General features: G+C 34.8%; 1 protein-coding gene across 1 annotated transcript in view; it reads left to right on the top strand.

Annotated features, from left to right (window-relative positions):
- The first annotated feature begins 1,290 nt into the window (after positions 1-1,290).
- The window catches only part of LOC135226256 (uncharacterized), a 476,135-nt gene continuing 466,532 nt past the window's right edge, over positions 1,291-10,893 (top strand). The window contains exons 1-2 of the mRNA XM_064265695.1: positions 1,291-1,329; positions 8,561-8,635. The gene's annotated coding sequence lies outside the window, so the exon portion shown is untranslated. The remainder of the gene's footprint in view (positions 1,330-8,560; positions 8,636-10,893) is intronic.

The raw sequence follows: 10,893 nt of genomic DNA, 5'->3' as shown, positions 1-10,893 counted from the left end.
AACGGAATATTTTAACAGGAAAACTGAAATCAATTAACAACTCAGGTCAACTTCAATGGCACATTAAAACAATTTAAAATAAGACAACACAAAGACCTTCCCTCAAATTTAGGCAGAATTACTCGGTAAATTTAGGCAGTATCAAAAGTGAAATCTCCAATAAAAACTTTATAATTCAATGAAGCTTAAAATTTCCGCAACTGGCGTAACTATATAATCTTGAAGGCTAGTACAATTACAATAGTAAGCTAACCTTGGTACTAAGCTCCAATCACAGTGACGCTCTAGTTTTCGTCGAAGATACAAACTGTAGCCAGCTCGTAGCTTGTCGTGTAAGCAACAATGGGATTAAACAAATAATCAAAACTAAACTAGTCACACTCGCTTTTTCCTGACATTGCCCATTGCATTACTGGAGCATAATGATAACTATTTAGTATTATGTTTGGTACTGGTAATTGGCACTTATTCAAAGAATGTTACATAGTTAAAATAACACGTTGGTAAGTCAACTGACAATACTCGGGTGGAAACATCAAGGTTGAATGTTATTTTCAGGCTCAGCGTTACTACAGTGCATCCAATACCTACCGCAGAAATCGAGTCTTATTGTCCACTTAAATGACTTTCGTGTTGGTTTTTCCAAGGTAATTGACAAACTGACACTGAGCAGCCCCCGAAGTTGATACGTTGAAGAATGTACTTCTAGTTTATGACGCAATCACTTCCGTGACGAACTGACTTTAATTTCTCTCTCTCTTTCTCTCTCTCTCTCTCTCTCTCTCTCTCTCTCTCTTTCTCTCTAAATCGGTCAGTTGGTATAGTGGTTAGTGTCATGACGCTACTCAGATGTTGCTGGTTCTCGACACCATCATTGTTTCTGTATCATGATCAGCTACAGCTGCAGTGTGGGATTCGCTGGTATTGCAATTCAATGGCCCATTTTAGTATCCCTGTTCCATGCGAATGAGTTTCATGTGCTGAAATGATACATTATGATAATAACAACTGATCATGTGAAGTAAACATCAACTGACGAAGAGAATACCTTGCTGGCTAACCACCGTCTCCTCGGGTCCGGTTAGTTGTTTGTTATCTATAGCTAGTGGTGGACTTCGACGGAAAAGTTTCGATAACCCACGTCACACGAATGCGACGTCGCGAGTTAGCCTCAACTATTTTTTATTTCATTTAATTTTCTTTCCATTGTTGAAAATGGAAAAAAAAAAATAAAAAGACTTAAAGGACTAGATCATCCTAACTGGAGTTGAGTTTAGTTGGTATGTGGTGTATCATTTAAAGGGACAACGGCCCACTTCTGACAAGGAGGTAAGCAAGCTTAAACACGAAAAAAGGCTACAATTTATCTGATAGTAAGTAGTTTTGACTTTCATAGATTGGCGTATATGGCTGCGTAAGAAATCAACCATTTTAAAAGTGTAATTATGTTTTAATGATGACTCACGGACATGGTTTGAAGACTGAATTTTCATAGTCTATTGCAACCATAAGTCTAGGTTAGGCTAAGTGGAGGGTTCAAAGATGCAAATCCTCGTCTGCCTGCTTAATTCAAGTTAGGCCAGGATACATCCTTGTACATTGCTCTATAATTTACAGCATTCTTGGTCAGATTAGTTTAGGATAGATTCTTGTATTCTGTAATTTACTGCATAGGTATCAGGTTAGGTTATGATACATCCTTGAAATTTGCTCTGTAATTTACAGCATTCTAGGTCAAGTTAGGTTAGGTAACAGCCTTGTACTTTGCTCTCTAATTTACAGCATTTTAGGTTAGGTTAGGATACATCCTTGTGCCCTCCTTTGCAATTTACAGCATTCTAGGTTAGGTTTGGATACAGCCCTGTACTAGTCCATGCTGTATTTTAATATTTTATACGGTTTTTGAATGAATGATTTTTACAATGCCTCTTTTAGGGAGAAAGTTGCGATTGCATTCCTTACCTTTCAGATCCGTGAATTACACACTTTTGGTTTTAACACTTCTCGAAATCACAAGTTTTTCAGATTGGGCACCCAGAATTGTGGGATATAGTGACGAATTATGTGATTCTTAATCAACCTTGCAGACTGATATATACACACTTTCACACTAATCAATATGAATGTATACATATGGGGCAGTGAAGAACAGCTTTATGAGTCATGTTATTTTGCAGCTAGTATTACATAGTATAGCGGATATAAACTACAGTAAGAGGAAAATCCTTTAAATAAGACAGAACCTAATCTTTGTAACAGGGTACGACGTTCGACTGAAAATTATCATTCTTTATCGATATAAACGTCTGGCTTATCTGGCAAGTACTCGAAATACGCTATCAACATTTGATGCTCCCTCTCGTAAGACAGTGAATAGCCTGATAGTCGGTTTTTTTATGAGCTAAATGTAGCGGGAATAATGGCAAGATAAATGACTGAGACATTGTTCGGAAGTTGTCTCTTTAAGAAACGAAGATGCTCAAGGCGAGCATTGAAGATTGCTTATTCACACACTCAACACACACACACGCACTCTCTCTCTCTCTCTCTCTCTCAAACTTATTTATGTAATAATATAAAGAGAGGTGTATCTTATAAACAATGCATGATATTCAGTTATCCCTGTACTGATACTAGCCGCAAATTAGTTTGTGCTAATTTATTTAATCAATGGTTACCGTTCAAGAAGTATTTGTCAGTGCTTTTCAAGTGATAATACTTTCAATGAGGATATGATCATCGCACAGAAAATGCGGGCCTGTAATAAGCCCGGCTTGAAGGCATTATTTGACGCCAGTGTTCCCATCTTAATTTTTTCTTAACTCGGCAACACAGCACCCTACCCCCCCACCCCCCGCGCCTCCGTCACCAACACACGCGCCCACATACTTAGAAGGGGACATAGTGTGGTAATCTGTATAATCATTTTCCCCAAAATATGAACGAGGAATTTCGTTGTCATTTGATTTGAGTTCCGGTTCGTCAACGTTTTTCACTGTTAGAAATGGCGCTTCCAATTTTATTTCCGAATTAGGCGCTGGAAAACGTGTAAGGTTTTCAGATAGCGTAATATTCATTTGTGGTAGGAATCCTATACTATAACAAACTACAAAACACTGATTTCGTACTTGGTCACAGGTGTGTGATACTTCGGTATTAATTCAACTCTGAATTAGAGTAGAAGTAGCACTGCAGTCGGAGCTGAGAATCGTTATAACTGCTCCAAATTCCGTTGGATTTTCAAGTTGTATCTACCGCTTTTAGAGAAAGAGGCAAATAGCAAGCTAGACCTATCGTTCCAATAAAGACAAAAAGATATAACGGGATGTAGAGGGGGGTTGGAATAGATACCATCCATAGTCCTCCCCCCATCCCCTTCAGCTTCCTATTCCTGGACGTGTGATAAAGATTGCAGACGCCCACCCACGCACCATAAAACAACCTTAAAAGGTAGTTAAACGAGAGATAACGACTTTTGAAACTGCCGCATACTAACAAATGTTGGAACTGGGAGGAATTTCACGACATATTGCATATGACTCGAAATCTGTGATGTGGCCAGTGAATTATTTGCCCAGGCGATGGATGATGAAAATCTCATACACGAAATGAGCTACTCTAGCCTATATGAGACTATTGTGTATATTAATTTATTTGTTATATTTGTTGTGAGACTCATTTCTAAAATAAAATATGCACCTCAGTTAACATTAACAGCAAATTGTAAGCCTATGATAGGTTGCAGCTTGGGTAGAGGTCTATGAGACTAACAGCCTCGTACCAGATAAAGTCACTTATCACCAGTATTTAACTCAAAAAGGCCTTGATATATATATATATATATATATATATATATATATATATATATATATATATATATATATATATATACTATAAAATCACAAAAGTAAGCACGTGATTTTGTTTACCAGCAAAAGCCACAGGGAAAATTTTTAAAAAAGAAAAGACAGAGTGCCAAGTACTTTCGTGTATTTACCACATCTTCGGGGCCCCGAAGATGGGGTAAATACACGAAAGTACTTGGCACTCTGTTTTTTTCTTTTTAAAAAATTTTCCCTGTGGCTTTTGCTGATATATATATATATATATATATATATATATATATATATATATATAATATGTATGTATGTATGTATAATCGAGGAAAAGAGAATTCAGTATTAATGTAATTATAGCGTATTATCTTACGGTACAAAAATGTGTGAAATTAAATAGGCGACAGGCCATATTATATACATATATATATATATATATATATACTATATATATATATATATATATATATATATATATATATATATATATATGTGTGTGTGTGTGTATGTGTGTGTGTGTGTGTGTGTGTGTGTGTGTGTGTGTGTGTGTGTGTGTGTGTGTGTAATGCTCAACAAGCAACCTCAGCAAGAGATATCAATTTCGTATACAGATAACCAAATGAAAAAATCACGATAAAAAACCATCAGTAAATCAAGCCAGATCCGCAGAACCACTCTTCATTATAAAGAGAAATTGCCTCCAGACCTTACTTCGTTTAGTCTTATTTGCCTTATTTTCTTTCCTAGTCTTATTTTCTCCCTTGGCTGTTCTTTGTGGATTCTGTCCAGATTTATGAAGCCTTCTTGGAAGAGGTCATTCCAGCAAAACGAACAGGAAATGCAAGATTTGTCTTCCAGAAACGTAACCGCTGGAAGACACTAAATCATGGAAAACTAGTTCGAGTCAGTCTCGATTGCCTTCTTTCTGTAATCTGTTCTGGACGGGGGATTGTTAGGTGGGTCAAATTCTGGAATTCTTTTGTATGAAATTTAACGGTTTCACACAGGATGCAAGCTACATAGTACTGGGAGATTATAAAATGCAGTGGTTAGCCATGTATTTATTTTATATGTGTAACAATGGTTGACTATTCTTCATAGCCAAGTCAGGGTTGCTGGAATTCGTTTGTTTGAAGTTTTATTTGTTTAAACAGAATGCATACTAAAATGTGCTGAAGGCATAATTATAACCCCATTGGCTAGTATAGAGGATTCTGCCTTATAAAATACAGTATATATCTATACATTTATTTATTTTGCTATGTAACACTGGTTGACTGCAATTGATAGCCAGGTCAGGGTTCCTTGTACTGCCTTCTACTTCTCATTAGTGTTTGCCTACTCGATCCGCGGTGGCTAGAGTCTGTTCGCAATAGCCAGTCAGCATGAGATACCACTTTACATGCGAACTCTACTCGGAGATCTCCCGGCCAATGAAATGTAGACATTTCATTGATTCTGAATCCTTTTTGGCAGAGACTGAAGAAGTGTACTGAAGGGAAGGTTTGCCTTTTGTCTTTCTTTCATATGGACCTGGATACTTGTCAACTTTTGTTTACCCATAGACCTATTGACAAAATAGATTAAACACACCATTGTTATTTTGGAATATATGGTCGGAAGACATCCTACGTACAAGTAGACAATGGCGAATACATTACGAACCAAACTCGTTGGATAAGCTATTGAGGAAAAATAGATAAGAGATATGTTTGGGATGTTTTATACCAGACATTTGATCTTTTTTGGAGTTGAGATGAGCCAATGTAGAAAGGAATTGAATGCAAGCCGCTTGAATTTATCTTTTCATTGTATTCACGATGACATCAGACCTAAACGAGAGTTAAATCGTTGTTGCATGTAAGATGCAGACGAAAACTTTTTGGATAGATATGGTTTTATTTGTGTTATTTTAAGCCTTCTCTCGATGTTGCATTCTTTCGGTTGCCAATTATTATGTTTTTGGTGACACTGGTGTCTTTATTGACGTCAGTAAACAAATCAGTAGATATGTTTGCTGTTCAGTTCTTTAAGCTTGGTAAGTAAATGAATGTTTTTCTTGCTTTATTTTGGCCTTGTTATACTTGAAAATGCCTGAACTCCAAATTAGGCCAATGTAAATACGGGTAGATTCACATTTGGCGAAGAATCTGATTGCCGTCTCCTCTGGTTCTTTTGATACTTCAACCAAACATTTAGTCACAATGTTTGAAACGCGTATTCTTTATAAGAAGCATGATTATTCATTTTTTTTCTCTTTATTTTCTTCTTGTTCTTCCGTTCAATAGTATAATCATCATAAAGAATAGTCTGCTATTGCACCATACCTTCAGCATGTTCAAAAGGTCAACACATCTGGCACATATAGGCCCATTTCGGCATTTTATTGACAAGGTCGATAAGCCTCCTTGGCTGGGGTTGGAGGGCCGGGGGTTTGGGGGGGACATGATCAGCCCATGAAGATAAAAACCAGTGCTTCTTAGGCCTACGTTAGGCCTACACCAAAGGCTTCTTATCTCTTATTGTTTTTTGTATTTTTTTTTTAACAGTAGGCTTTAGGCGTTTACAAATATACAGTTTATAATGTTTTATATGTGTATATATATATATATATATATATATATATATGCATATATGAAACAATGTATATATATACATATATTATATATATATATATATATATTATATATATATATATATATATATGGGTGCATTCTGCAAAAGCCTCCTTTTTTCGTTTTAACAGTAATATGATGGATGTCGTTAGTTTTATCTCTAATCGTCTCCGAAGCGGAGAGGAGTAACCGGACTTTGCAAATTATTTATTCGTATAGTTCCCCAGCTCTCAAAAGCAACGCATGAACAAACAGGAATGGGTATGCGTCCTCTCTCTCTCTCTCTCTCTCTCTCTCTCTCTCTCCTCTCTCTCTCTCTCGTAAAACCTGCTCGTAGAGACGAGTGAGCACACGATGTCTCCTCGGATAGACTAATAAGTCTTTGAGATATCCTAATCCTTGTAACTCTCTCTCTCTCTCTCTCTCTCTCTCTCTCTCTCTCTCTCTCTCTCTCGTAAAACCTGCTCCCAGAGATAAGTGAGCACACGATGTCTCCTCGGATGGACTAATAAGTCTTTGAGATATCCTACCAATCCCTTTTAACTCCTCTCTCTCTCTCTCTCTCTCTTCTCTCTCTCTCTCTCTCTCTCTCTCTCTCTCCTATATATATATATATATATATATATATATATATATATATATATATATATATATATATATATATATATATATATATATATATATATATATATAGATATATGTTATATTTTTTTATTATTTATATTAATATGTATATATATATATATATATATATATATATATATATATATATATATATATGTATATATATATATATATATATATATATATATATATATATATATATATATATATATATATATCTCAGTATAAAAACACCTTATCGTGCTTCTAAGAAATCAATAGAAGGATCCACAGTAATATCCTTGTTTATCCAGATAAGATACATTTAAGGAAATATATACAAAGATTAAAGCTTTCGTCCATCCTTCTAAAGGACTTGATCAGGTCCACAGAGGGATGGACGAATGCTTTAACCTTTGCATATATTTCCATAAATATATTTTATCTGGATAAACAAGGATATTACTGTGGATCTTTCTATTGATGTATTATATGTATATATATATATATATATATATATATATATATATATATATATATATATATATATTAAGATACAAAAGTGGATTTCAGATCAGTAACTTCCCGTTAAAAAAATTAATTTCCATTACGAAAATCTTCAAAGTGCCGATGCATACAACAAACAAGACAGGGAAACCTGCAAGTAAGCTTTTGGTACACAAACATATAGTATTGACGCTATAAGGGTTGAATTATTTTTTCATTTTGTTCACTTCGTTTACTCTTGGTTAGTGCTTTCTCAGGTGTGAATGACATGGCTATTTTGTGATGGTGAATATTGGATTAGAAGAGAGAGAGAGCATCTCTGTAGTAAAGGGCGAAGAATGCAAAATAAGAGAGTGAGGGAAAATAGCAGATCGACAATGAAAACTTAGAAAGAAAAAGAGGAAAAGTGCAAGAAGGGGAATATTAAGGCTGTTGTGAAGTGTGTTAAGAAATTTTATTTGCCTTTTTAATTTTTATCTATATGAATATTTACGAATTTATTGGTGTCTGACAATGTATAAACTAAGTTTTTGCTGATTACTTTCACAACTTTTAAAAAAATCCAATGAATAGTACTAGAGCAAAAACTGCAATCAAAAAAAGCGAAACTTCCAATAGCACTAGGGCAAAAGCTCTGCTATCCATTATCACCTCAAAGAAATAACTTCCAATAAATAGTACTAGCGCAAAAACTCTGCTATCCATTATCACCTCAAAGAAATAACTTCCAATAAATAGTACTAGCGCAAAAACTCTGCGATCCATTATCACCTAAAAGAAATAACTGCCAATAAATAGTACTAGCGCAAAAACTCTACAGTCCATTATCCCCTAATGGGTTAAGGATTTTCACCTACTACTATACCATCATTTCATACAACACCTGAGCTGGAATGTAAATCAACCTTTGTCATCTAGTGAAAATAAACTTTACTGTTTTCGACTTTGAGTCACATGACAAAAAAAATGCTCTTTTGATGAGATTCTTTGATGTTTCAGAAAGGAAACCTTGGAGATTTCTGCACACGTTCAGTTCTTCCGGGATTTCCTGACTGTTCTACTCGGCCTGGACTGGTGAGTAAGTGACTGCCAGCTGTTCATTAGTAGTGTTTGAGATCGTATACTTCCCCGCGCAGTTACAAACTCTTTTCTTTGGCACGAGATTTTATTGCTCTTTAGGTGTTACAGTTGGTTCAGAAACCGGTCGATTTAATGCAGTCGGTTATCGTCCATTTTCTCGCTTTGGTGATTGATTGGTTGATCATAATGGGTGGACACTTGCTCTATAGGGAGTTTCTGTAGGTTTGCACCTAATTAAGGTTTTAATCTTTCATCTTGGTTATGATAAGTTTGAGTTGTCAGTCTTCTATATGATAAGTTTAATCGGTCAGTCTTAGTTATGATAACTTTAACCTCACTGATGACCTCCAGTGAATACGGCAGTATCATTCATTTATGTATAGGTCTAACACCGCCTCTCTTCGAGATAGATTTTAAGGAAGGCTAAGATGATAAAAGAACTAAACTGAAAGATTTATACTCATTAAAGATTCAGAGGTTACTCACGTAACATACAGGAGTATTTGGATAATAATTGATTGTTATATATGACACGAAAAGACGAGTAATTTTAGAAATGAGAGGTATATCAAAACAGATTCAGATACACGGAGAGAGAGAGAGAGAGTGAGCCTATCTAAGGAGCTTGAATTTTCTGAAGTAGGTATGTTTTAACAAACAAAACATAAGGATAGACATACGAGAACATGTCTTGTCTTAAGCCTCATATGAACCTGATTAATAGAAAGTTATATAGAAGCTATCCGTGCCAAGACCCGAGATAAACCAGTTGTATTTTATAGATCCCTGCTCCAGTCAGTGACATAAATAGCATCAATCCGTCTCGATTTCTCGCACACTGAAAATTGAATGTCATGAAGTTGCTTTTTTTTTGTTTTATCAATAGCACATCTAATTATCAGAGGAAATATACTTGTACGTAGCTTGGGAGGCGGATTAATGCAACAGTGTTCTTTTGGCAACTGATAGTGAAGGGTGCTTCTCGGTCGTGGTGAAGGTCCCGGTATGCAAATTAGTTGCTTTTAATGAGATGTTTTGAAGTCTTGCGTTTATGACGAAAGGTCAGGGAGATATTCTGGACTAAACGTCAGAGTTGCTTTATTTGTAACACTCGTTTATGCTATTTCTGAGTTTTAGTTTGTGCACGAAGTTGGATGAGACTTTCTGTTTATGGCGTCGATGTTCTATATATGTATTATAGGTAGGATATTTGTGATTTGTTCTGTTCACTCGTAAGAGTGACTTAACTTTCTGTTTGTTTTTTAAAGGGAAACGCCAATGGGTTTTCCGTTACAATTTACTGTTTTCATTTAGATTGGGTTCTGTTTATATATAGTGTCTGTTTCATACACACCTTTTATAAATAATATATATATATATATATATATATATATATATATATATATATATATATATATATATATATATATATATATTTATATTTATATATATATATATATATATATATATATATATATATATATATATCTATATGCTTAAAAAATCACAGTAGATGCACGTGACTTCATAAATAAGCGAATTCCACAGGAAAATGATAGTCAGAAATCCAAGCGCTGTCGTCTTTACTCAGACATTGTCAAGGAGTTAATGAAGAACAATTGGAGAGAAAGGTCTCAGGTACAACACAAGATCAAGAATACCAGATGGTTAATTGTCAAAAGGGTAAAAATTAAAAGAGATAATCCAGGATTATCGGATATCACACGGTCACAAACCTAAACAGATTTGACCCTAACCGAAATTACAAAGTTTCTTTACAGTCCAAAACATGGAAAAAACTGAATATATTAATTTTGTTGCTTATATTTATCTACAACTTTTTTCATTATGAAAGCATCAAGTTTAAATAAACCAAGACTTAAATTTAGAACTTTTATTATTTGACTTGAATCAAGATTCAATGATATTCCTTTTAACTGTGTCAATACATGGGATTAAGGCTCTTGCTTGACTCCAGTTAATAGGATGGTCTAAATCTCTCATATGTACGAATAATGCATTCGATATTTGCCCAGTTCTCACAGAATATTGATGTTGTTTGAGACGTTGTGAAAGAGATTTACTGGTTTGTCCGTAATAGACTTTATCACACTTTTTGCAAGGAATTTCATATATGCAGCCTGGAAGATCTTTAGGAGAATTTTTGATTACTAATCTCTTGACATTAATATTGCTGAAAACAACATTTATGTTGAAAAGCTTTAAAATTCTAGGAATATCTAAAAACCTTT

Source organism: Macrobrachium nipponense, chromosome 14 (genome assembly GCF_015104395.2).
Source record: "Macrobrachium nipponense isolate FS-2020 chromosome 14, ASM1510439v2, whole genome shotgun sequence".
NCBI lineage: Eukaryota > Metazoa > Arthropoda > Malacostraca > Decapoda > Palaemonidae > Macrobrachium > Macrobrachium nipponense.
The sequence above is the reverse complement of the archived record's forward strand: the minus strand, read 5'-3'. Positions and strand labels throughout refer to the sequence as shown.